Consider the following 26,319-nt stretch of genomic DNA (forward strand, 5'->3'; position numbering starts at 1 on the left):
AACCAATTAGAAACAAAGCTGGTGACAGATTATTTTGTTGATGTGTAATGTAAATAAATTGACTTACCTCTCCTATTCTTGGAAGTCCACTATAGCTTATATTAATGATCTGTGAAAATGTTGCTTTCTTTCATTTGTCAAAGTGGGCTTACCAGAAATCAGGGATGATACCGTAGAAACAATTGATAATTTTCAGATGGATAGCTAATGCTACAGGCCAGATCCTCATCTGTGTCTTCTATTGAGACTATGGTGATTTTTCAGCACCTGTACATTTTGGGGGGCAATTAACTACTGAGGATAAAAAAATTTATTAACAAGTTAGTTTGGGTCATTCTCTGTGCATTTCATTTAACATATTGAGAATGAAACTCTGATCTTCAGTAGAGGTTGTTAATTATCTCATTGAAAGCTTCAATCATTTTTCTGGGAATTAGGCAATATAGTAAAAGCTTTACTCTCCTGTGATATCAAAAGCACTTTTTAAAACTACTGGAACATTTTCAGCACATAAATTCAGCAGGTTTTGTCACATTTTGAAAGCTATAGAGCATTTTGAAAAAGACTTTGGGGGCTGAGAGCCAAGCTTAATGAAATGTTGGCTTTCCACCGCTTGGGACCGCCTCATCTCAGGCTTAACGGACAGTAATCTGCACTGTAAAACCATCATAAAACAGAGCTTGTCGCTTGTAACCTCTTCCAAAGAGGTAGAGAGCTCTGAAAAACTCCTCTTGCTTGTGGAGAATTTGGCCACCTTTGGTCAGAGTTGACAGACCTTAATTGCTGTCTGTATTGTCATTATCTTTTACTTGACAGCTAACTGTGTCACTTTTGGTCAAATTCAATGGCAAAACTCCCATTGGCTGCAATGGGGCAGGATTTCACCCTAAGGAACAGATCCAAAACCATTTAAGTAATTGGGAATCTTTTCATTGACGTTAATAGGCTTTCGATCAGTCCCTTATTGATGGACATGTGAGAAAAAACACACAATACTACAGGAATATTAAAAGGATGTGGGGTAATCATTAGCACAACAATTTCTGTAACTTCAGTTGCACAATTCAGTATTTCAGCTGCATGTATTTTATAATAATAAAAGATATAGCATCAGTTAGAGAGGGTTGTTGGTATGTTTGCAGTGCTATAGGGCAGTTTTTCCTTCACAAATACAAAAGCTAAATTTAAAGGCTTCAAATGCAGTATTCAAATGTGGTACAGAAACTTACAGTAGTTAATGGTGCTTGCAATGTATGAATATTTAGGATACTTGAAAGAGTAACATGACATCATTCATTGTGAGATTTGATTGTACACTAAAACATTATTCTTTTTCCTTCCATGTTCTTAATATATGTCTAAATTATTTTCTGGGAATTGTCTTAAACTGTGGGGGTTTGTTTGTTTGACTTTAGAGCAACTACATAAAGTAATGTATATTATTTCTTAGACAAGGCATGCTGATATCAGCTTCATTATTTGTTTACCCTTCATTATTCTTGGACCATTTCCAGTAAAGTAAAATCTACTCCCATCTTATGGTGGAGATGATTGTAGCCAAATGGTCTTTGAATCTTTTTAATCCTGAAATTGTTGCTAAGGGAAAACTTCACATAAAATCACGAACCTTTTTTTCCTGAAAATTTCTCTTAATTGGACATACAAATCACAATTCTCAGGCAAGGTTTGTTCTACCAATGACAATCCGTTGTATAGGGTTACTAGTTTGGAAGGTGATGGGACCATATTGGTGTTCTGTGACTGATCATTTAGTATCCTGAATGGCTGCTCTGTTTCAGCCACACATTAAACTGTTAATGCTCACCAAATGACTTATTTTTTTATGGGAGGGAATGGCAGCTGATGGAATAATGATAGAAGAGGTGATTAAATCTGGCAGATCATACAGTTTTTCTTGGGTTGTCTCACAAGAGCAGGTGATTTCTCATACTCTATAGTATACCAGACCAGTACGGTATATTGTGACGCTGTGGCACGTATTTGTGTTGGAGTGAATTATGGAAAAAAAGGCAGCTTTCAGTGACATATGCTGAATTGTACTCCTTTTGGGTTTAAAACAGATCTTTAACATTTTAGCATATAGTCTATTTACTTTAATTTTCTGCTTTACTTTAAGTTAGAAAAACATTTATGGCATTGTCAGAGTTCCCTCCCCACTCTGAACTCTGGGGTATAGCTGTGGGGACCCACATGAAAGACCCCCTAAGTTTATATTCTACCAGTTTAGGTTAAAAACTTCCCCAAGGCACAAATTCCTTTCCTTGTCCTTGGTCGGTATTGCTGCCACCACTAAGTGATTTAAACAAAAATTCAGGGATGGGTCACTTGGAATCCCTATTCCCCCAAAATATCCCCCCAAGCCCCTTCACCCTCTTTCCTGGGGAGGCTTGAGAATAATATACTATTTATGTTCTTATGTTCTTATACCAACCAATTACCTTTAATGTAAGTACAGACCAGACCCTTTATCTTTAGGACACTAAAATCAATCAGGTTCTTAAAAGAAGAACTTTATTATAAACAAAAAAAAATAAAAGAATCACACCTGCAAAATCAAGATGGAAGGTAACTTTACAGGGTAATAAAAAGATTTAAAACACATAGGACTCCCCTCTGGACTCAGCTTTACAGTTACAAAAACAGGAATGAAACTACCTCTTTAGCATAGGGGAAAATTCACAAGCAAAAACAAAAGATAATCTAATGCATTTCCTTGCCTTACTTACAATTTTTGTAATCTTAAATGGATCATTTCAGGTATATTTTCAGGAGATGTTGTACCTGCCTGGTCTCTCTCTCCGTCAGGAGAGGGAACAAAACAAAGAGAGCACAAACAAAACCTCCCCCCACGCCCAGATTTGAATGCATCTTCTTTTCTCATTGGTCCTTCTGGTCAGGTGCCAACTAGATTATTTGAGCTTCTTAACTCCTTATAGGTAAAGTGATTCAGTACAGCTGCCCTTATCTGTATGTTTATGACAGGCATACTTTCAGAGACTTCATTGAAATGCTAATATGAGTGAATGAGAGCAAAATTGCAATGTTTAAGGCCTGGACTTCCTTGAAAGTTATTTCAGTTGCTCCAGTTATACTCCTGTATTACCTGACTTTTGGTGACATAATAGCTCATTCAGTGGAACTGCTATTGTGGTCCTATCATAATACCGTGTCATTGTGGTAAACATCCCTTAATAGTTATGAACACTGGTTACTATACAGAAGCAACTCATTTTTTTTAATGTTGAATGAAGTCTTGGTAATTCTTTTTGTCCTAATACCAACAGCCAGTCCTTCATATGCCATATGGATCACAATCTAAATGATTTTTTTTAATGTTAATGTCTTTACAGCTACAACTGGTCCAACGTTCTTTGAAATGCCTTACAATTTTGCCCACCATTCCTTCACTCCTTTCTTCTTCTCCTTAATATATATGACACTGCCAATCCCCATTAGCCCATTCTCGTCATACTCTGGTCCCCTTCATTTAGCTAATAATACCAGTCTTGACTTTCTACTTGTCTGCTCTTCATGTTTTCTACCATGTCAGCCTTTATTCTAGTGATGTCCACTGTATACTGATATCTGTAAGGCTGCTATCCTGTCCCTTGTATTCCTTCCCAAGACCCACTTCTGCAATAACTCCAACAAAAATTCAGCCAGCATATGGTGACTAGTCTGACGTGCATTTGAGGAAAGTTCATACTTATTTATATGTTAATGTAAAACAAAACAATAAAATAAGAACAAAATAGTAAGTGTTTGTATGTATATACAATTGTATGTATTTGATAGGCTCTTTTTTTCTTCAACTTTCACGTGTTGCTTGTCATATTATATTGTAAACTCTTTGAGGCAGGGACTATATTTTCCTCTGTGTCGGTACAGCATTTAGCCCATTGAGACCCTGAATGTGATCAGGGCCCCTGGTCTATTAAATAAGTAATAAAATTATTCGTGTTGGTAAATAAAGAAAAAGTATAGAAAATCATTAAAAGAGTTACTTGGAAAGCTATGTAGATCAGTATAATGTGATCAGGGAAGCAAGCACAGGTTTTGCATGTGGAAATCTCACTTTAATGGAATTCTGTAAAAGTGTTGAGAAAATAGTGGGTATAAGTTATTTACAGCAAACTTGCAAAAGGCTTTTCATAAAATCTCTCACAAAAAGCTACTGAGGAAATTTAGTATTCACTGCATGTAGTGGATTAAAAAATCGATATATAGGAAACAAAGACTATGAATAAACAATCAATTCTTAATGTAGTAGGAGGTTAGCAGTGGAGTGTTTTAGGGATCAGTACTAGGACCAGTTTTGCTCAATATATTTAACAATGATCTGGGATAAACAACAAGATGGTCAAATTTGTTGATGACTCGGTGATTGACATTATATAAAGACTTCAAAGGGCTCTAGATGAGAATTGCAAAATCCACAATGGAATCATGTAAATAACTGACATTGGCTGAGTTCTTAATTAGTTGTAACTCCTTTGGGGAAAATTATTTGAGAGTCACTGTGGACTACTCAGTAAAAACAGTGCTAGATGAGAAAGCAAAATGCTAAGCTGTGTTAAGAAGGGGATAAAAGTTATTATGGAAAAATATAATAATAGCATTTTGTAAATGGAAGTATGTCTTGGATACAGCTTTCAGTTTGAGTCATTTTGTCTCAAAAAGGATAAGCATATAGCAAAAGTAGAAAAGATCCAGAGAAGGGCAGCAAAAAAGTATAAGACTCAAGAGATTGGGGATGTATATTAAAGGAGAATTTAAAAGTTGGCTCTATTCCTCATTCTTATTTTGTAATAAAGTGAGGGGTAGTAATAGCTCAGTACAGCTGACTTTTTTATCTTGATTTGGGAGTTGTGAGGGGCCCCACAGGCGTCTCTTTCAGAAATAACACACTCCACAGGGCTTCCTCGTGGCAGCAGCAGGCAGCATTGCAGCTGCAGAGAACAGCTCTTCAGAAGTGAGGGGCAGAGAGGAATAGAACCAGAGGCCCCCTTGTAGCCAGCAGCACTTGTGGCAGAAGGCAGAATCAAGCATACACAATTCAAAATTCTGTGTGTATAGTGCAGTGGGGAGGGCAGAATGGGTACCTATGACTTTTCCTCTCATGGGCCATAGCCTTATTCAAGATAGACAAGATGATATGGGAAGGCTCTTTTCCCAGTGATCTGTCAGTTTTGCTGGGGAGTGTGTGAGATGGGGGGGGTCAAGCAATCCTTCCCCACTCACCCCCCCCCAAGATGGTACAGCAATAATAGAGTAGCACTGCCCTCTTATTTTAAAACCCATTTGGGGCTATTTATGGCTCTAACATCCACTTTTTTCCTATGTGCTGGTAAGAGAACTATGAAGTCAACCACATTGTGGGAAAATTCTAGGATCATTTAATGTGACTAGTAAGGCTAGATATAATAGAAGGTGGTGAAATAATGTAGGTGAAGGTAAAGCGGATGCTCTTACTTACCCTATTGTCATCAAAAACAACAGGACACAGGACAGAAATGAGTAACAACAAATTTCCAAAGAAAACACTTGATTTTAAATAGCATAAAATAAACCTATAGACCCTACTGCTGCAGGATAGTATTGAGGTGATTTGTTTAGTGACATTCAGAAAAGGATTAGAAATGGATCTGAATAAGAATAGCAATTTCAATTATGTTTAGTAAAGTACTATAAGTAAAACTTAAAAGCAGGGCCGGCTCTAGGCACCAGCTCAGCAAGCAGGTGCTCGGGGCGGCCAACGGAGAGGAGCGGTGCGTCCGGCTCTTCAGCGGCAATTCGGCAGCGGGTCCCTCACTCCCTCCTGGAGCGAAGGACCAGCAGCCGAATTGCCGCCAAAGACTGAAGCGGTGGTGGTAGAGCTGCCGCCGAAGTGCCGCAGATCGCGATCACGGCTTTTTTCCCCCCTCTTTTTGCTGCTTGGGGCGGCAAAAGCCCTGGAGCCGGCCCTGCTTAAAAGGGTAGCCCGTTCTCATGTGTCAGGATGTGAAGTGAACACTAGCTAGGCTGAAGCAGGTCTGTCATCATCCCATCATTTTAGTGTTGCACTATTGATCCTGTATAGAATTGACACTTTCACCATCCACTTAAGCATCCAGTATGAGCCTTGTTACTGACAATATAGTCAATTGGATGGACTTTCCTCTGCTTGGCAGTGCTCTTGGTCTGCTCTGGTTTGGCAGTCCTTTTAGTCTTAGAACCATAATTTATTATTTTTGCAAATTTCAGCCGGATATGATATGAAATGGGCAAGATAATAAACTATAATTATTTTTCAACAGAAATGAGCAAAGATCCTTAAATGTAGTGTCACTGTATGACACGCTTTTATTGTATAGCTGTAATTTGATTGTGCATTTCCACTGATGGAAAATGAGAATGAGAATGCGCACACTTAGGGCTGAGTTTTCAGGGGGTTGTTTTATTTTGTTTTCTCTTTCCCTTTGATTTCTCCAAGAAGGAATTAAAGCCTTGACAATCAGTTAAGATTAATGTAGTGTTACTGAATGCTATATTGCAATTGATTTAGCGTTTTAATTTAAATTTAAGTCTACGGCGATGACTATCCAAAAATGCATCTATCTTAAATTCTGGATAGGTCTTGAAAATACTATACTCCCAAGGAAATGATCACTTTAGGATGTGTCTATAACTACTGGAAATCAGTATCATGAAGACACATACTGTTTCCCCTTACATAATCCGCCCTTTGCTTGCTAGCATGGAAATTTTGAGATGTGGGTGGTGGGTCTGTCAAAGCCCATATCAGCTGTGGTGGTGGTTGGATGGGTGTCAGAGAAAAAAAGCTTTCATGTTTTTCAGTAATGAGCTTCCAGCTTTGCCCCCTACAGACTTGGTGCACATTTATGGCATCAGCAAAAAGACTAACCTGACCATCAGAATGTGGCTCTTAAAGATCAGTGGCCATGGTCCTACTCTAATAAACATCATCATCTAATCTCAAATGAACCCAATATTTTCTCTTGGTGTTTCTTATGTATGTGAAAAAGGTCAGGTAAAATGTGGCTGTGCCTGTATGAGGGGGAAAAAAAAATCCCTTAACCATTTAAAGGAAAATGTAAAGAAATGGCGAAACAGATGGCACATAAATTAAAACTGTGCAGGAGCAACGTACCTTCTGCAGCTGTTTCAGCAAGACAGATATTTCTATGTCATTCAATCATAACATGCAGTTACTGTAGCAAGCCTTCTGTCACATTGCACACATTTTCACACTTGTCAGAGAAAAAGACATAGATTAAACAATATTTTTAACATTGTGTTTAGTTATGAATTTCATAATTACATTCTAATAAAAGCCCCCAGAGCTCTTCCACCGAGACAGATCTAAAAAGAACAAGATAAAGGGGAATATTTTCAAGATGACATGAGCATTGTTGGCTATACAGTTCCCATTAGCACAAATGGAAGTTGCTCAGATTTAAAGCCTTTCCATCAGTTTGAAAACACAGGCAATTAGAGCCCCATTTTGCAGTCACTGCATGTGCAGAACTCCCACTGAAATCAATGAGAATTTGTAGAGAAGACAGTAAGAAAAATTGGGGCCTTAAACATTAACACTTTTTCTTCTTCCTTTTATTGAGTTCCTCCCATCATGCATGGTACAACCTCTCAATTATTTCTTATTCCACTGAAAAGTATTTGGAAGCAGGAAAATGCAAAAAACTGTTTTTAAACTTTTTCCAAAGCACTCTGTTCTACAGTTAAATGTTCTTCCTTTCATTCATTTTCTTGTTTGGGTTTGTTGTTGTTGCTCTTTAGAATTGTTACCTGTTTGACATACAAATTACAAAGTTGTTTAAATGTATACGTGCTGCTTTTGTATCTCGCATTAAGTGGTTCACATGAATGATAAAATGTTATTAATGTAAGTGACTTTTTCAGAACATTTCTTGAATACATAATGTAGTTTCTGATTTAGACCTTTTCGTTTCACTTTCTTCTTAAAGTGGAAAAAAAGAACATTATAAATAAATAAATAATATTCAAAGATAATAGGAGGATACCAATATGCTTTTTGAAATGGAAGGAGGCATCTATACCAGAAAAGCAGGGAAATCGAAGCTATGCCTATATTTTCCAATTCCACTTGATTAGTTTCTCCATTTTCCCAGTTTCTTCATTTGGGAGTATGTTTTTTCAGAAAAATCTTTGCCTTGCTTGTCTTCCATTCTGTTTTTCCTCATTTAATATTTTAAAAGAAATATTTTATTAAGTATGAACATGAAATATGTGGAAACCAGTAAGACTTTAACAAATACCACAACCATTATTGACATGCAATGAAATAACCTTCATGATACAGTGTATTATATGAAAAAACATCCCTTAGTAAGACATATACAACATGCTTGGAGAACTGGGAAATTAAAGAGTCATACTTCAATTTGAAAAATTTTAACTACTATTGTTATAGGAGCATCTAAGATGACTGGTTGAATGAGAATAGAGAAATTAAGATATTTCTCTTTTTTCAGTTTGTTTATTGTGTGTTTGACAGCACTTATTGCATGGATGTGTCAGCTGTATAGTGCCAGATTCTGGTACACATACTTGTGCCGAATAAAACTTTGGTTCATGAATAGTCCCACAAACGGTGGGACCATTTGTGAAGTTAGGTACTACTCAGTCTGAGTGTGTCAGAATCTAGATCATTAGGTCAACAGTTTCAAAGGGACCTCTGGTTCCTTATTTTTTTGGGTGCCCAATTTAGGACATATCGGCACTGATTTCTCAGATGTGCTGAACACCAACTGCACCAAGTGAGAGAGTGCTCCAGTTGCTCACCACCTATTAAAGTCAGCAGTGAGGCACCCACATTCCAAGGCCAGGCTGGAAAATATTGGCCTTGGTCAGTTTCCACGGTGGTTTGTGTGGATCATTCACACAGAAGCTTGGGAAAGAAAAAACTGTTTAAATAGGAGCTTGAGCCAAACCTATTGAAGTCAGTAGGAGACTTTCTTTTGATTTCAGTGGGCTTTGGATCAGTCCATAAATGAGTAAGAGGAATCACCCAGTTGTGTTCCTCTCAAATAGGCACCCCGGCAATCATGTGCTCACTGCAAGTGTATGTGGTGGGTTGTTAGTTTGGCTGGCCAGAAGATAAGGGGTTGTTACCCCTATAAGGGCTCCCCTTGGCTGTTGATGCCAGAGGAAGAGGAAGGTTTATGTGGATGGAGCAGGGAGGAACAAGAAGTGGCTGGACCAGGTGGAGAAGCAATGACTTTCCAGGTGACTAGAGGAGGGGGTCAAGATGGGTGAGGTGATATCTTTTATGGGACCAACTTCTGTTGGTGAGAGTGACGAGCTTTCAAGCTACACAGAGAAGAGGGTGGTATTTATACCCCAGGCAGTTCTGAAGAAGCCTTCTCTCACTGTGATGGGGCTGCAACACCCATCCTCCCATCCCCAGTGTCACAGGAGGACTGGATTTCTTCATGATCCACAAGGGGCATTATGCTAGTTGCCCTTTTTCCAGGGGGGAAGGGAGAGAATTTCCCCCTGACTGCCAGATTCACTGTGGTGGGGTGGGTTTTCTTACCTTCCCCACATTGGGCCAGGGACCTGGTTGGGTAGGCAGGAAGGGTTGATGGAAATGTTATGCCAGAGCTCCAGTACAGGTACTCTTTACAAAAGGAATATGCTGAATGGATAAAATGGATTGGAAGGGGATTTAGAGGAAAGCATCCCTTAGGGAAGCTTGGGAAGGTAGGTTCGGGGCTTCTAACATTTGGTACACCAGAAAGGCAAACAACCCCCTCTTTTCCCAACCCCCTTATTCTTCATACGAGGGGAAGGCGGTGAAGTCCCAGCAACAGGCAGACTGGGACCAGGTTCCGCAGTGGGAGGGCTGATGGCAGCCCCTCCAAATAGGCGGATGCGATTAAAGAAATAATACTAACCTGCACTGTACAATTTATTACCAGCTATTCCTAAATATTTTAAGTGAATAAAGTTGTGGTCTAATTAAACCACATCCATTGCCTTCCGTCTTTCTTCCAGCCAGGCCATAGGTCAGATCTTTAAAGAGGGCATTGAAAGCAGGCCTGCTATAGTAGTAAGGAAAGCTATTGTGGGGGTGGTGAAAACAGAGAAGGGGAGGCTGTAGCTGGAGTCCTTTGCGGGAGAAGGAAGGAAAAATCAAGAGTGGGGTGACAATGGAATGCAGCTGGAGAAGCAAGACAAAGACGGAGCTTGAGGTAGCTATACATTCATGACTAGTATCCAGGAACAATGGGGTGGTGGTGGGGGGGGGGGGTTGAAATCCTGGCCTTTTATAAAAAATTTCAGGCCTTTTTTTCCTGGTCTATATCACAAAATCTGCTCACTGAAACTATACCCCCATAATCCACAGCTGCTGTTATTTATTCTGGAAAAGGAAGGGAATTTTATTTGTGATCTGTCTTGCCACTTCGAAGCTTTATTCCTGTCTCATACCTTTCATCATCGTGTACTCCTTCAAGGCAATCAATGCCTCTTTTACCTCCCTCTAAAAGAAACACACATCTCAATCACTCACCTTTGACCGTAGGGACACAGACATTACAGGTCAATGGAGATCAATTGCATATCCCTGCTCTCCTTCACCTGGGATGATCTTAGATGTATGAACAGGGTTGGAATCCAAACAAGATAGTCACCCATTGTATCAGGATGGTGAGGGCGGCTGGAAGAAGTGAAATAGAACTATGTATCTACTCTTTTTCACTTTATAAACGGTGTCAACCGTATTCAGAAATAAGACTTGCATTAATGTTATATATTACGTATATAAATGAGAGCTATAAATATCGCAAATAGCATAACTAACACTGCAGCAATGTTCAAGATAGAGCATGTCTGAAACTTTCCAAATTAAAGACATTTATGCTATGTCTACACTTATGGAGGCGTGTAAAGTACAGGCAAAACATGTGTAGCTACATGCTGCAGTGAAGGGCAGGTTGTGTCCATACATATCACTGTACTGTGTAGCTACATGCAGCAGTGAAAGGCTCTGGCAAGGGAAGGCAGCGTGGAAAGACTCTGGCAGTGGGGAGGCAGCAGAATACTATCTTCTTAAAAATAGCGGTGTAGATGTGGGAGGCGGTGCTTGGGCATGCAGAGAGCCATATGAGGTACCGTATATACGGTTCATAAGCCGAATATTTTTGGTAAAAAAGTGACGCATCAAAGAGTGGAGGTCGGCTTATAAACGGGTCTACACCAAAATTTGATGATTTTAAACTCTGTGGAATCATTGAATTGAATATCTAATACATTGTTGTTTTGTTTACCTGGAGCATCTGCAGGCACGGGCCCCCGCAGCTCCCATTGGCTGGGAATGGCAAACCACGGACACTGGGAGCTGAGGGGCTCCGTGCCTGTGAACGCTCCAGGTAAACAAAATGTCCAGGTCTGCTAGCGGCTTACGCTAACGGGCCAGGAGCCAAAGTTTGCCAACCCCTGAAATAGAGGGTCGGCTTATGAAAGGGTCATACAGTTTTTGCTATTTTTACCTAAACATCTTGGGGGGTCGGCTTATAAACAAATGGGCTAATAGACGAGAATATACGGTATATATCCTGGGGGGGTTAGGTGCATATGGCCCTCTATTCACCTAAGCGGTGCCTCACTGTCTACACTGCTATTTATAGCTGTGCTAGCTGGGCATGCAGTGTCTACACCTCACCTTATGTATAGATGCACCTTTAGAGGTAAGGCTGAATTGTCACCTGTTCTTAATTTGCCTCATTATCCCTAGGCATCACAAAGCAATCAGAACACTTCTCCATGTTAAATATCATGTAGTATCCTCCGCCTGTGAGGTTAGTTCAGAGCACAGTCAGACCACAGTTCCAGGCACAACTATATTTCCTGAGCTTTGTTGGCTTAGGTGATTCTGTAAGGCTATATTCAACAAGTGTTAGGTATGGATTTACATGCATAACTGCTATTAATATAAACAAACACCATGTAGCTAAATCTCCTATTTCAGATATTAATACATTAATATGTTCTTGTGGGTTAGCACTGTTGTGTTTTTATAGTATCATTGTAAAAGTAGCAGAGAAAAATAAACCAACATTGACTAGTCGATGGTGCAAGAAATTGCTTTGGGTTGGGACTTTGTGCGCCAAATTTCAACTTGTCAAGGGTATTAACAATCAAGTGTAAACCATGTAAAGCGGGTGGAAATGCAAACATTGCTGTGGGACAGATTGTGGCTGGCTCCTGTGCAGTTGCACATGGGAAAGGGTGAGTGCAAGGTACCTTCCCCGTCTTGTGTATCCTGCACAGGTGCTGGCCTCAACTGCAGTGCTTGTGTTCTTCTAAACACATGGAATAATCTAGCATCACCTGTGCTGCAGGCCTTCCCAGAGCAAGTGATCAATGGCTCCACTTCCTCTGTACCAATCAGCAGTTCTGGTGTGCACAGCTGCATGCCTCCTTTAAGGGCTTCCTGTCCCTGAGAACAATGGGAGGAGGTATTGTGCCTTCCTAAAATCCAGTGTCTTCTGTTACTCTGCTGGGGACATGTAGGTCTGCACCATCTCCAGTATAACACCGTGACTTACAAAACACTATAGAAGCCTGCACGTGTAGAAGTGCTGGTATGTGCCTCTCTGTAAGAAATAGAGTATGTAGAGGCCTGTGCACACAGACCACAGAAGAATTTAGCTGAATTTAGTTCTGTGCTTTGCAAGCTGCAGAACACCGTAAAATCTGACGCTACAAATGACAGGCTTACTCAGAAGCAAGTTCTGCTCACTGCAGAAAGAGAAACAAAAAACAAACCTCCTCAGATCTAGGGGATCTCTTTGCTCCCCTGGGTTGTGATTTTATAGGAGAAGGGCTGTGTATCCCCTTGTTTGGGTTTGTGGACCAGAGGAAGATGCTAATAGCTGCGCTTCAGAGGTCAGGCAGGGAAAAGAAGCAATGGGATAGACAGCCCAGTGTTAAAATGCTTCCCCATTCAGTTGTGATGTAGCCTTTGCCATCATTCCCATGAGTCTGACTGCCATGTGTGGTGATCTTATTAAGCTGGAGAGCGCTAGGCTTGGGGTAGACTTTTCATTGGATAGGTAGGAAGGATGTTCTTGTGGTTAAAGGTGTTGGACTGGGACTCAGGAGAAGTGAATTCAGTTCCGGACTTAGCTACAGCTTCCTCCGCTGATCTTCGGCAAGCTTCTCTGTGCTTCATTTCCCTATCTGCAAAATGAGGATAATAGCACTTCCCTTCTTTGCAGAGTGTTGGGAGGATAAATACATCAATGTTTATATTCAACATAATTTAAAATCAATACATTCAAAACTGTTGTGAGATTCTTCAAATAAATTATTTGATTAATATTATTTGACCAGTTCCATTCCATACAAATAGCTTTAGCAGCTACCCAATAGTGCTCCTGGAATATTTTACCATATTGTATATTTGATTGCAATAGGCCATCTTCCTGTTTGCAATATTCTATTCACAATCACTGTAGTGCTAAAATATACTTCTGTTACAAATAACTTTATTTATTTTGGTATCTTTTTTTTCCCCCTTCACATTCTTACCACTGACCTTGAATGGTCTTGGTGCAGAGTATAATAATTCCAACAGAAATAAAACAAAAGAAACTCTCTTTATCCCTTTGTTGCTTTTAGTGGCAACTACTCACTGAAGAAAAAAAATCCCCAGTTAAGCCTGGTTGAATAGTTAAACATTTAAGATGTCCTTCTGGTCCTCTTAACCTCTAGGGGTGACTTCTTTCAGCAGCCGAGCTTTATGGAAGGCAAAGAACTCTGTGATACTGAGACCTGTAAATATTTGTCTGAGAGTCATATTTCTATTTATCTTTGAGTATGTCCAGCAAAGAAAACCTGTGGAGATTATCTTAAAAGGTGAAGAAAATTTGTTTCAGAGTTGTGTAATTTTAGCTAGGTAGCTTTGGGGAAGCTTGGTGGGCTTAACACAAACCCATTGTAATCAGAAGGCATCTTTCTGTCGAGTTCAATAGGCAGTGGGTCAGGCCCCTATCTTCTGTCAGTAATCAATTGCCACCAAATCATCAGGCTGGTTATTTATTTATTTATTAATCACCACTGCTTAGTTTGTTTACCTTTTGGGTCAATCTTCCTTGTGCTGTTCAGTGTTAGCTTTCTTTCTGTCTTGTCTGGTAACTGAAGATACAATGGAGAATCTTGATACAAAATATAGCAATATGACAGGTGGTGAAGTGTTTACCTCAAATACTTACCCGTGGTCCCATGGAAGTCACTGGAATTTGTTCCTGGACATGTGAGGATAAAATCTGGCTCTAGACCACTGTATGACTCAGGGAGACAACCTGGACCGATTTGTGGTGGATCCAGCCTACCTAAAAACACACTCTTATTTCCAGTGAAATTATTCTTCCTATATCCTTTAATGACAGATTAATAAACTTCCTAACCTGGGCTTTACTGATTATTAGGGCATAATCAAGATGGAATTTTAAACATTCTCATATTCATTCTTCCATTTAATTTTTCCCTACACTTTCGGTATATCAAATTGCATCAAAGGATTTTGTTAATACATTTTCTCTGAATAATGTGTGAACGTAAGCTTTGTTATTCATTAAATTACAATTTATAATGATAATAAATATAGAAATCATGACAGGCGACAAAAGTTTGGAAATAACTTGGATTTGTATTTAACATATTTAGTTCCAAACAGGGTTGGAAGAATTTTCTAAAAATGAATCAGGATGACATTTAATTGGAGATAGGATGAGATGGGGGAGCGGATTGAATTTGCAATTGTAATGATTCTAGAACAAACATTGCAAACTGAGCTCTTGAAGTGCATGATGGTATTGAAAAGATGCAATGTAACATATTTACTATATGCTGGTTTTGCACAGCTTTTTTTTTAACAGAGTTGGCACATAAATCCTATAGTTTATAGTGTTGTGTCATGTGGCCTTGGTGAGTCATATGTTATATAGAGTAATATTTTTAAAAGCACCTAAATGACTTAGGATCCTGAACCCGATATTCAAAAGTGACTTAGGTACCTAAGTACCATTGACTTTCAATGAAACGTAGGTACCTAAGAGCCTAAGGCAGTAAGGCTATGTTTACACTGTCCCACAGTTTGGACTAAGGCCTGGTCTATACTTGGGGGGGGGAGGAGTGTTGATCTAAGTTACGCAACTTCAGCTACGTGAATAACGTAGCTGAAGTTGATGTACTTAGATCGACTTACCGTGGTGTCTTCACCACGGTGAGTTGACTGCTGCCTCTCCCCTGTCAACTCCGCCTGCACCTCTTGCGGCGCTGGAGTACAGGAGTCGACACGAGAGCGCTCGGGGATTGATTTATCGCATCTAGACTAGATGCGATAAATGGACCTCCGCTGGATCGATCGCTGCCCGCCGATCCGGCAGGTAGTGTAGACATACCCTAAGGGGATCTGAATAGCAGTGTGCAGCAAAGTGCTGTGCTGTAATTCCCCCTTCTGGATGCCATGGATGCAAACTAAAAGGTTCCTACTCCACAGTAATGTAGAGCAGTTTGAGGACAGCCCTAAGTTATTTGAAAATGGGACTTAGATTTCCTTAGTCACTTAGGTGCTTTTGAAATGTTTACCATTAGGCTCCCAAGTCACTTAGATTATATTCAGAAGTGTACTCATGATATATACTGTTTCTCTCCCACCTGAGCTATGGACAAGTACATTTTATAGTGATTTAGGCATCAGCAGTTTATCTTGCTCAGATTTCTTGTCAATATCCATGAACATTATGACACCAGTTTATATTGTTTTCTTTATATGATGAGGAGAGAATGTCTGACTGCTGGTGAGCTCTGGGACAAAGGATCTCAAATTTTTCATTTCATGGACCACAATTAAATATCAAAATTGCTTAGCGGATCACCACCCTTCCTAAGTACAGTCATGGGAATCCTGTTCCCTCCCAATTGCAATCTCATAACACACCGATGACAAGTACAGCAATTGCTTACATGGAAAAGTAACATTAGGAAAGTATGAAATGTAAGACTGAAACAGCACACGGCTCTTTACTGTGAGCTAGATTGCAAACTGACAGTCTGGTTCATCCTTCTAACTAACTCCATGGTAGGCAGCTGGGTGAGTGTACAAAGGGGAGTATTTTGCTCTGCAAAAGGGGCAAACAAATTTACGCCCTGTGCAGAACAGTTTGGGAGCAGGGGAAGAATTATGGATCTCTGAGTCATAATTTGTTTTCTGGTGTGCGCTGGAGGTGCAAGGTCCCTTACTCGGAGTACATTGTAAAATTACAATCAAGCCCATTAGAAAGAATGCACATTCTTTGAAACCATAACAACAAAAATGTGACGATGCTTCTTATACAGAATATGTAACACAGGATTCTTCAAACAGGAACCCTTTCTCCTTCTGGTCAAAAACTCGCCTTCCTGCCCATCAAAGTGCCACATAGTAGCTTACCCAAGCCTAAGAAAATGATTAGCCCAGATGACTTTCAATACCATAGGACAGATTAGAATCCAAAGTGTTAAGGAAGTGATTGCATTTTATATGCTCTTTGTCAGGATGGGATGAGCCTAAGGATTTGTAATGGGATATGGAGTCTGACTGGTTTGAGTTTGACCACGGAATGTAGTGACCCATAGTCATTGCTAAGTGGCTGGTGTATAGTGGCCTGTGAAAAGAAATGGTTGGTTTTAGTACAATAAGCTACTAGTGGGCATATAAAGTGTATTTGTGTTTTCATAAAGGCAACAAATTTTATCCTGCCAGGGATCAAATAGTCCAAATTATCCTCAAGCTGAAGGTGAAATGTTTAGTCCCACAGAAAAGCCTGGTCTATACTTAAAAGCTATATTGATATAGCTGTGTCAGTTCAGTTAGAGGTGTGATTTTTTTTTTTTTTTTTTTTTTGCTATCCCCCTATGTGCCCTCATTTAGATGCAGTTGTACTGGTATAACTGGCTTACTCTGGTGTAGTTTATTCCAACTAGCATGAGTTATATTGGTACTGTATAAGTTGCAACCATACCAGGAGGGTTTGGCTTGTTTAACTATACTAGTATACCTACACTAATAACACCCTCCAAGTGTAGTCAAGGCCTAAGTTTGCTTGTACTGCTACTCCACCATATCTCCTTATTTTTGCTTAATTAAAATATTTTTTTGTTTGTACATGCAAGTCCATATTGCTTTTTTTTTTATTGGACCTCTCCTCTTAGTGGCCCTGTTTCAGGAAAGCATTTCTATTCAGGAAGGGCGCTTAAGCATGTGGTAAAATCTAGCATGTGTTTCAGTGCTTACCTTAATCTGAGACCATATGCATACCTGTACTGGTCACCAATGAAAACTTATCCTGCACAGAGTGTTATCAGAGCACCAAAGTTATTCCCATGTGCATGGAAAAAGTATTGACACTAGTATCATGGGGCTTGTCCATGCAGTGCTGCAATGCACACTGGGGATGTATGAATTCTAATGTGCACCAATGTGCTGCTCACTAACTGGCCCACATAGACCCTGCTGGCATGCACTATAAGTTCCTTAGTGCACAGTAGGGAACTGTTAATGCACACCCTACTGTGTATTGCCATGCCATATAGACAAGCCTTGAATAGCTCACTGCAATAATTGTGAGCAGATGCTAACCTTTTTATGGCAACCACTGTAAATCCCATAACAAAACACGATGACATTTGGTCCTAATTAATCACTAGCTGCAGTCTTAGCAGAGAAACTATAGACTAAATGGTGGTCGAGACTGGTCTTCCATGTCATCTACTAAAGATATTCAACTAATTTAATCCCTATTGTAAACTGTTGAATTCATTCCACTGATTCCAGTGGGCCTAATCTCTCTAGATCAGAGTGGAAGCATACTGGCAAACCATTAAGAGGACGTTTGCATTGCCTTTGTTTATGCTGTACCTCTTTTGGGAACAGAGTTATCCAATTTTCAGTGTTTTCAATCTAGCATCTTTCACCAGCTCCAAAATAAATAAAGCAAAACGATCTGTCTTAGAAGCAGAGCTGTTAAATGTGAGTTGATGATTTGCATTTATAGCATCTTTAATTAAGATGGGAAACATTTAATTATGATGATAGCAATTAAATTTTCCTTCTTTGAAATTGCATTTTTACTGAAATCAAAGATATCATTATGCCCAGAAAAGGGTAGAACTGTGGGAGTTCTGGAGAATAAAGACTTTTGTGCATAATCCAAATATTGTACTTTCTAGACACCCAGAGTGTGAGTTCCCTGTTACTGCACTGCCAATAATTTTAACCTGGCATCAAGGCTAAATTGCCTCCGTAGGAGCAAGAGGAAATTTAGTCAAAATGTGATCTCAGACATGGGTCTCTCCTAAGTGGTGAATAAAAGCTGTGTAATAGTTTACAAAATTATATCTGCTGGTTTTATGCTGTGATCATTTCTTTATGAGGGAGTGAGCTGAGCCCACAAAGTTCATCTATGTAATGGCCAGAGAGAACACTAAGACTGGTATTCAGAAATAACTAGCTAGAATTTTGTACAGCCTGTAGCTCCATTCACAGATGTTTGCAGATGCATGATAGAAACAGAAAGCAAGATAATGATTGTGTTGTGGCTACATAGTCATTTAAAAAAAAAAAACCTATCCAGAGGCTGCTAAACAATGTAAGAGCGGAACTGTATTTTTTGAATGGAAATGAAAGAATGTGATGATGGCTGTAACAACACCTTAAAGAAATGAAATTCTCTAGTCTGTCTCTCAGGGTATAGCTGTAAAGAAAATCCAGTCACTAGAATTTGCAAGATTCCCCCCATGCACAGTCAGCTCTAGTGCCTTTAATGAATGCACACAGATTCTATACTAGATTTTGGACATGGGGAATGAGGCAATCCCTGAGATATCCGCATATCCTCCAGGCTGAATTTAGACACCCAGCTGACTTGGGCTGTTTAGTTGCGGTGTAGACATTCTGGCTCAGGGTACAGCCTGAGCCAGTGGTGGGCAACCTGCGGGCTGCATGCGGCCCGTCAGGGTACTCTGCTGGCAGGCCATGAGACAGTTTGTTTATACCGACCGTGCACAGCCCCCTGCAGCTCCCAGTGGCCAAGGTTCACCGTGCATGGCCAATGGGAGCTACGGGAAGTGGTGAGGGACACAGAGAGCTGCAGATGGCCGTGCCTGAGGCCGGTCAATGTAACAAACTGTCTCGCAGCCTGCCAGTGGATTACCCTCATGGGCTGCAGGTTGCCCACCACTGGCCTGAGCTCTGGGACACCCTCCCCCCCCCCGCCCGTCGCAGGGTCCTAGAGCCTCAGTCCCAGTCCAAACTTCTACATCACAGTTAAATAGCCCCTTAGACCAAGCCCTGCAAGCCTGAGTCAGGTGGCATGGGCCAGCTGAGGGTTTTTAATTGCAGTGTAGACATATGCTTTGTGGTCCAGTCCAGTTAATACCTAAACAATCAGCAACAAGACCTTAAATTAGATCCATCTTGCCTGGCCTTGGTTTCAGCCAGCTATTCTTCATGCTGGTGCTAAATCTGCTCAGGCATGAGGGAAGCTGGAGGATGGTGCTGTCTGTGTTTGCTGCAAAGAAGTTGCAGAGCTGGCTGGTGTCTGTGCTGTGCTGGTAAGGACTCCATGTCTGTTGCACCCCAGATTCCTGCCTTCTGATATATATGTTAGTTTCAAATAATCACTGATGATTTTCCTTTCATATGTCTTGGGCAGTGTTGGACTAGGAGGCTTGGGGCAAAGACGACCTGGTAGCAGCTGGTGGAAGCCCCCACTAGGTATGTGAGAGGGTGGATTAGGCCCAGAGGCCCCCTTCTGGAGGCCTCAGGGTCCTGCCACACTCCTCCCAGATAAGTGGAGAGGTCTTCCAGCCAATCAGAGAGGCTGCAGGGAGCAGCCAATCAGGGCCCAGGAGGGCTCTATGAAAAGGAGCTGCAGAGCCCAAGACAGGAAGTTCCTTACTGAGCTAGAGGAGTATAGAGGGTGCTCTTGACTGGCCAAAGGGAACTGCAGCACAATGACAGCTCAGTGCTAGTAGGGACCGGGGGAGCAAGGAAAAGCTCCTGGCTGACCCTGAAGGACCCTGAGTTAAGGATAAGGTATCGGTGAAGGCTGGGGCTGCGGGGAAATGGTCCGGGGAACTGAAGACAGTTTTGGTAAATGGACATGGTGGTGCATAACTGCTATTCTTAGGGTTCTTGGACTGGGACCTGGAGTAATGGGTGGGCCTGGATCCCCCGCACATAGGCCACTGGGAAAGGGCCTACAACTGGCCAGCAGTAAACCCCCAGAAGGAGACTGAATAGACTAAGAGGGTGAAACCATTGCCTCCAGGGAGGAAGCCCTGGGATTATGGCCCGATGCCAGGGCCAGGACTGGTCTAAAGACTGCAGACACAACCGACCAGAAGGGGGTGCTTGTGAGAGGTGTGTGCCATGCCGTTACAGGATGTTTGTCTTTTTTCATAATTTATTCAGGAATATAGGACAAGGCAGGAGAGGAGACCTGTATCTTCTACTGCTGACTACCATTGTCCCTCAGTCTCCAGCACTGCTCCATAGGGGAGATTTGAAAGAGGAAACAATCATCTGAAACTATTATATCTTTAATTTTGAAACTGAAAAAAACACTGGATTTTAAAGTCCCCTATTAGAGTGTGTTACAGCCATTCCCTCCTATTTTCATTAGTACAAGGTATGCAGCCACTTTAGCCTGAGCTCTATAACTATAAGCATTATTTCTGTTCTATTTCTCATTTCCTTAATAGACTGATTCATTGTGATTGATGGGGTACAAACTACAAAGCTAAATATTTTTCAGGCTGTAAGTTCCAATGGTTGCGAGTAGGAATTATCGACTATAATTCTGTTCCTCTTTATTTAAGTGTGTGTGTGTGTGTGTGTGTGTCTGTGTGTATATATATATATTTAAAAAAGAAAGAGAAACATAATCTTTCCATTAGACATCTCCTTTCTTAATCATTATGCCCTAATTAATTCCCTGGTTAAATATAAAGCACGCATTAGCTCTGAAATAATGTCTTCCTGTATGACTAAATAAAGAATGGTTCCTTTTCTTTTCTTTCCTTTCCTTTCCTTTCCCCTCTATGTTGATTCATGTTGGCTAGGGATCCAGAGCAAGCGTGAGAGCAGATATCTGAGACTTTGGGATAGATTCTGTGTTTCTCCTGAGCTATGATCAATGTAAGACCAGAGGTGGGAAGCAAAGATGGCATCACATAATAAGTGTAATAAGAGATGGGAAGAGCATGAGACCATTTCTGTAGTAAGGCTTTGGTTTCTTGTGCTGGAGGCAAAATCCAGTCTGACTCAGAGGTGCAGGTCTCCAGACATACAGTTGGGAGAAAAGTAAAATGTAATCATGCATTTGTAACCCACATTTGGCATGGTGTGTGTTGTGTCTCCCTCTAGTTGCTGAATAAGAGCTTATTACTACTGGCTCATGGAGTTATTTCTTTAGCTCAAGTGGGATTGGTCTGTGCTGCTGTAATGGAGGTCCTGGGTTCGAACTCTGATGATGATCCAAGATTGTTACAGTCTTAACAGGGAAGCAAGAAAAATATATTCATTTTCAATTTAAGAGAAGCTTGTATCCATTAGCTGTCTTAGTGCAGCTCACAGAATAGCCTGGTAGTAATATATAGGAGAAATTTAAGCTCTGTCTTGTATATTTACTATTTCTGAAAGAGAATACAATTCAGTTCCTAGAGCTTAGTTGATTGGATTTGATATTCTTACAGATTACTGCCAAATTACTGCATTATCAAGTCAACTAATTGATAAGTATGGGTTACAGGCCAATACATCTCCATAAATGTGGATCCTTTGATCCCAAACCTAACCTGCCCCAGACCCAATCATTATGGTTTCATCTGGTGTAGCTCTAACACAGAGACCGCCCTCTGCAACATGCAAAGACCACCTACTGGAGAAGGTAATGCAGCACTTTCATAGCTCTTTGACCCATGCTCCTTTCCTTCCCAGCCACGTTGGAATGTAGGTGATGGCATCAGGCCTTTCACACCTGAGTGAATTTTACTCTCAAATTAATATCTTGCATCCCCATTGTGTCTTTAAAGTTGGACTTTAGGGCCAGGGCCGACTCTGGCTTTTTTGCCACCCCAGGCAAAAAAGCCTCCTGCCCGCTCTCCCCCCCCCCCCAGCGGGGCAGAGGAGGGCGCCCAGCCCAGCCGTGGGCCGCTCTCCCCCACCGGCCAGAGCGCCGGGGGGAGGGCGGCAAGCCCGCCACGGCTCCGCTGGCAGCCGCAGCCCCAGGAAGAGGGCGGAGAGCCCGGCCGGGGCTCCGCTCTCCCCGGCAGCCAGAGCGCCGGGGGGAGGGCGGAGTGCCCGGCCGGGGCTCTCCGCTCCAGGTGCCGCCCCAAGCACAAGCTTGGTGGGCTGGTGCCTGGAGCCGGCCCTGTTTAGGGCGTATCTCCCCACACCCGATGTTACAGTGGAAGCCCTGATTATTTCCTTGTTCTGTAGTGCAGGCTTAGGCTCCAGTTTTTATTTACATGCCATAATTATTCAATGGTCTGACCTGTTCAATCAGAAAAAGTTACCATGCACCCACAAACTGCCTGACAAGTTGCTACACTGAAACTAAACTCTTCATACTGTTTTCTTATATTTAATTATCAGTTTTCTGTACAAAATCAGAGCAAAGAGGGTGTAAATAGTCTCAATTTTAGGTAAACTAAGAAGAAAATCTGTGCCTTATCTGAGCATTTAGTACTTCGAATATTTGTCCCCTTTTTGTGTATATCTTACTTGATAGACTAATTTGGTAGTTAACAACATTAAGACCGCAAGATGCATTTTAAGGCACTGTTATGGGCTTAGGTACTTCGCTTCCCGCACCAAGTTTGAAAATGGTTGTCTATATATGCCCTGCTTCGATGTTGAATAATGACCAAGGCACTGGATGTTAAAGGGCTGTCCCAGGGTTTGAACCTCCATCCTGAGCAGCTAGTGCTCTGGCCAGTAAGCAGGGACTGCTTCACCTCTCAGCCAGCATGAATATAAATTTTGCTGGGGTGATTGGGCTGACAGGTATCTCACTCTCCAGGTAGTCCTGTTGATTTATATGTATTTTTGCTCTATCGTTGTTATGTCCCTTCATCTCCTCTTGCTCAGCTGCTGTTGTGGGTAGTTTTTTTTCTTTCTCTTCATGCGTAGTGAAACATCACATACCTATCACAGTGCAATGGATGAGTCAGGGAGCATAGTAGAGTTTGTTTATTTATAGGGCTGTCAAGCAATTAAAAAAATTAATTGCGATTAATCGCACTGTTAAACAATAATAGAATAACATTTATTTAAATGTTTTTTCTACATTTTGAAATATAGTGATTTCAGTTACAACACAGAATACAAACTGTACAGTGCTCACTTTATATTTATTTTTATTACAAATATTTGCACTGTAAAAAACAAAAGAAATAATTTTTCAATTCACCTAATACAAGTACTATAGTGCAATCTCTTTATTATGAAGGTTGAACTTACAAATGTAGAATTATGTACAAAAAAACCCCTGCATGCAGAAATAAAACAAGGCATAACTCTAGAGCCTACAAGTCCACTCAGTCCTACTTCAGCCAATCACTCAGACAAACAAGTTTGGTTACAATTTTTGGGAGACAATGCTGCCCACTTCTTGTTTACAATGTCACCTGAAAGTGAGAACAGGTGTTCATATGGAACTGTTGTAGCTGGCGTTGCAAGACATTTACATGCCAGATATGCTAAAGATTCATCTGTCCCTTCATGCTTCGACCACCATTCCAGAAGACATGCCTCCATGCTGATGACAGGTTCTGCTCGATAATGATCCAAGCAGAATGGACCAACACATGTTCATTTTCATCATCTGAGTCAGATGCCACCAGCAGAAGGTTGATTTTCTTTTTTGGTGGTTTGGGTTCTGTAGTTTTAATATCTGAGTGTTGCTCTTTTAAGACTTCTGAAAGCATGCTCCACTCCTTATCCCTCTCAGATTTTGGACAGCACTTCAGATTCTTAAACCTTGGGTCGAGTGCTGCAGCTATTTTTAGAAATCTCATATTGTCAAATCTGCTGTGAAACTGTTCTTAAAACAAACGTGCTGGGTCATCATCTGAGACTGCTATAACATGAAATATATGGCAGAATGCGGGTAAAACAGAACAGGAGACATACAATTCTCACCCAAGGAGTTCAGTCACAAATTTAATAAATGCATTACTTCTTTAACAAGCGTCATCAGCCTGGAAGCATGTCCTCTGGAATGGTGGCCGAAGCATGGAGGGGGTATACAAATGTTTAGCATATCTGGGATGTAAATACCTTGCAACACCGGCTACAAAAGTATCACGCGAACGCCTGTTCTCATTTCAGGTGACATTGTAAATAAGAAGCAGGCAGCAGTATCTCTGGTAAATGTAAACAAATTTGTTTGTCTTAGTGATTGGCTGAACAAGAAGTAGGACTGAGTTGACTTGTAGGTTCTAAAGTTTTACATTATTTTTGTTTTTGAGTGCAGTTATATAACAAAAATAATCTACATTTGTAAGTTACACTTTCATGATAAAGAGATTGCACTACAGTACATGTATGAGGTGACTTGAAAAATACTATTTCTTTTGTTTATCATTTTTACATTGCAAATATTTGTAAGGGAACACTGTACGCTTTATATTTTGTGCTATAATAGAAATCAATATTCTTGAAAATGTAGAAAAACATCCAGAAGTATTTAATAATTTACAATTGGTATTCTATTGTATAACAGTGCAATTAATCTTGATTAATTTTTTAAATCACAATTCATTTTTTTGAGTTAATCGCGTGAGTTAACTGTGATTAATCGACAGCCCTATTTATTTATTTGATTGTTTGTTTATTTATTTTGTGGCATGACAGCAAATGCTTGAAAAAAATTATCTTTGTTAGGGCCTTGATGTTTATAATATAAAACCCCTAAATTCCCTGGCCTGCACACACAATTCTCTAGCATCTGGGAGCCTAGTATTCTCAGGCCTCTGCTTTATTCGGAAAATTGTCCCTAGGAAACAATCTTAAATGTTAGCAACAATGGATGTGTATTGAGTATGGCACACAAGCCCAGCATGATTTCAAAATGCTGGAAAAGTTCCCAGCTATTCTGATGATAACATAGTGTAATAAAAGAAAATGGGGTGTCTGAGGTCCGTCAGTGACAGCTGCCCACTTCCTGTAATCATGAAACAGTCATGATTTATTAAATATTTTAACTCTTGAGTTTTCAGAGAACAGTGGTATTTAGCTCTAAACAGTGCCAGGTTTTTTTTTTTTTTTTCTGCAGTGCTTGTGTTACTGCCATCCCCAAAACTTACCAGGGAGCCCTCTAGCTGTTAATTACAGGCAGTTGTTTTAGAAGGGAACAACAATCCTAGGATTTAATTTTCAGACTGGTAAAATATTGCTAACACTCCTTTTTACCTTGAATTTCTCTGCTGACTGTGTAACTTTTATAATGGCTGTTTGCAGCCTAACAAGTATACATGATTTTTCTCTTATGACTTGTATCAGCAACCTACAAGCAGAGGATTAAAATGACTAACCGTGGGCAGCTGCAGGGAAAGAGGGTGCGTTTTGTCTTTACTCTCAGTTTACTGTCCCTGGACACTGCTTAAGAGCTCCATCTTTTATATTGTCTTCTAGCTAATAGGTCTGTGCTATTTTTCATTGCCTCCAACTTCTGGCTTCTCTCTTCACCCTTCACTCTACCAAAAATCCTCCGAGTTCCTGACTGTTTGGTTGCAATCTATTGTTCTACCCTTCCCTTGGTCTCCTGCAGCTACAAGGTGTGCTCATGGGGTATTAATTTCTCTGCTAACCTGGCTAGCCTCTCTTTTTTGGATCCTTCTTTCCTGTGAATAGCTCTACTTCTCCACTGCTGCTTATCGTTTTCCCAATCAGCGGAAGTAGAATTAAATTAACATTTTATTGGCAATTGGTGCTCATTTCTCAATAGCAAGCTTGAGACTAACTGGAGGCTTGGAGTAGGTCTACACACATGCCAGCCAACTCCGTCTCAGGCTGTGGGGCTGTTTCATTGCCGTGTAGACTTCCAGGCTGAGGCTGGAGCCCCTTGGGACCATCCCACCCTTCAGGATCCTAGAGCCCAGGCTCCAGCCTGAGCCCAGATGTCTACACAGCAATGAAATGGCCCCGCAGCCTGAACCATGCAAGCTTGAGTCAGTTGGCACAGGCCAGCCGTGGGTTTT

At 40.8% G+C, this 26,319-nt stretch overlaps 1 protein-coding gene across 4 annotated transcripts in view; it reads left to right on the forward strand.

Annotated features, from left to right (window-relative positions):
- The window catches only part of MACROD2 (mono-ADP ribosylhydrolase 2), a 1,283,788-nt gene that overhangs the window by 886,687 nt on the left and 370,782 nt on the right, over positions 1-26,319 (forward strand). The window lies entirely within an intron of this gene.

Source organism: Trachemys scripta, chromosome 3, assembly GCF_013100865.1.
Source record: "Trachemys scripta elegans isolate TJP31775 chromosome 3, CAS_Tse_1.0, whole genome shotgun sequence".
Classification (NCBI taxonomy): domain Eukaryota; kingdom Metazoa; phylum Chordata; order Testudines; family Emydidae; genus Trachemys; species Trachemys scripta.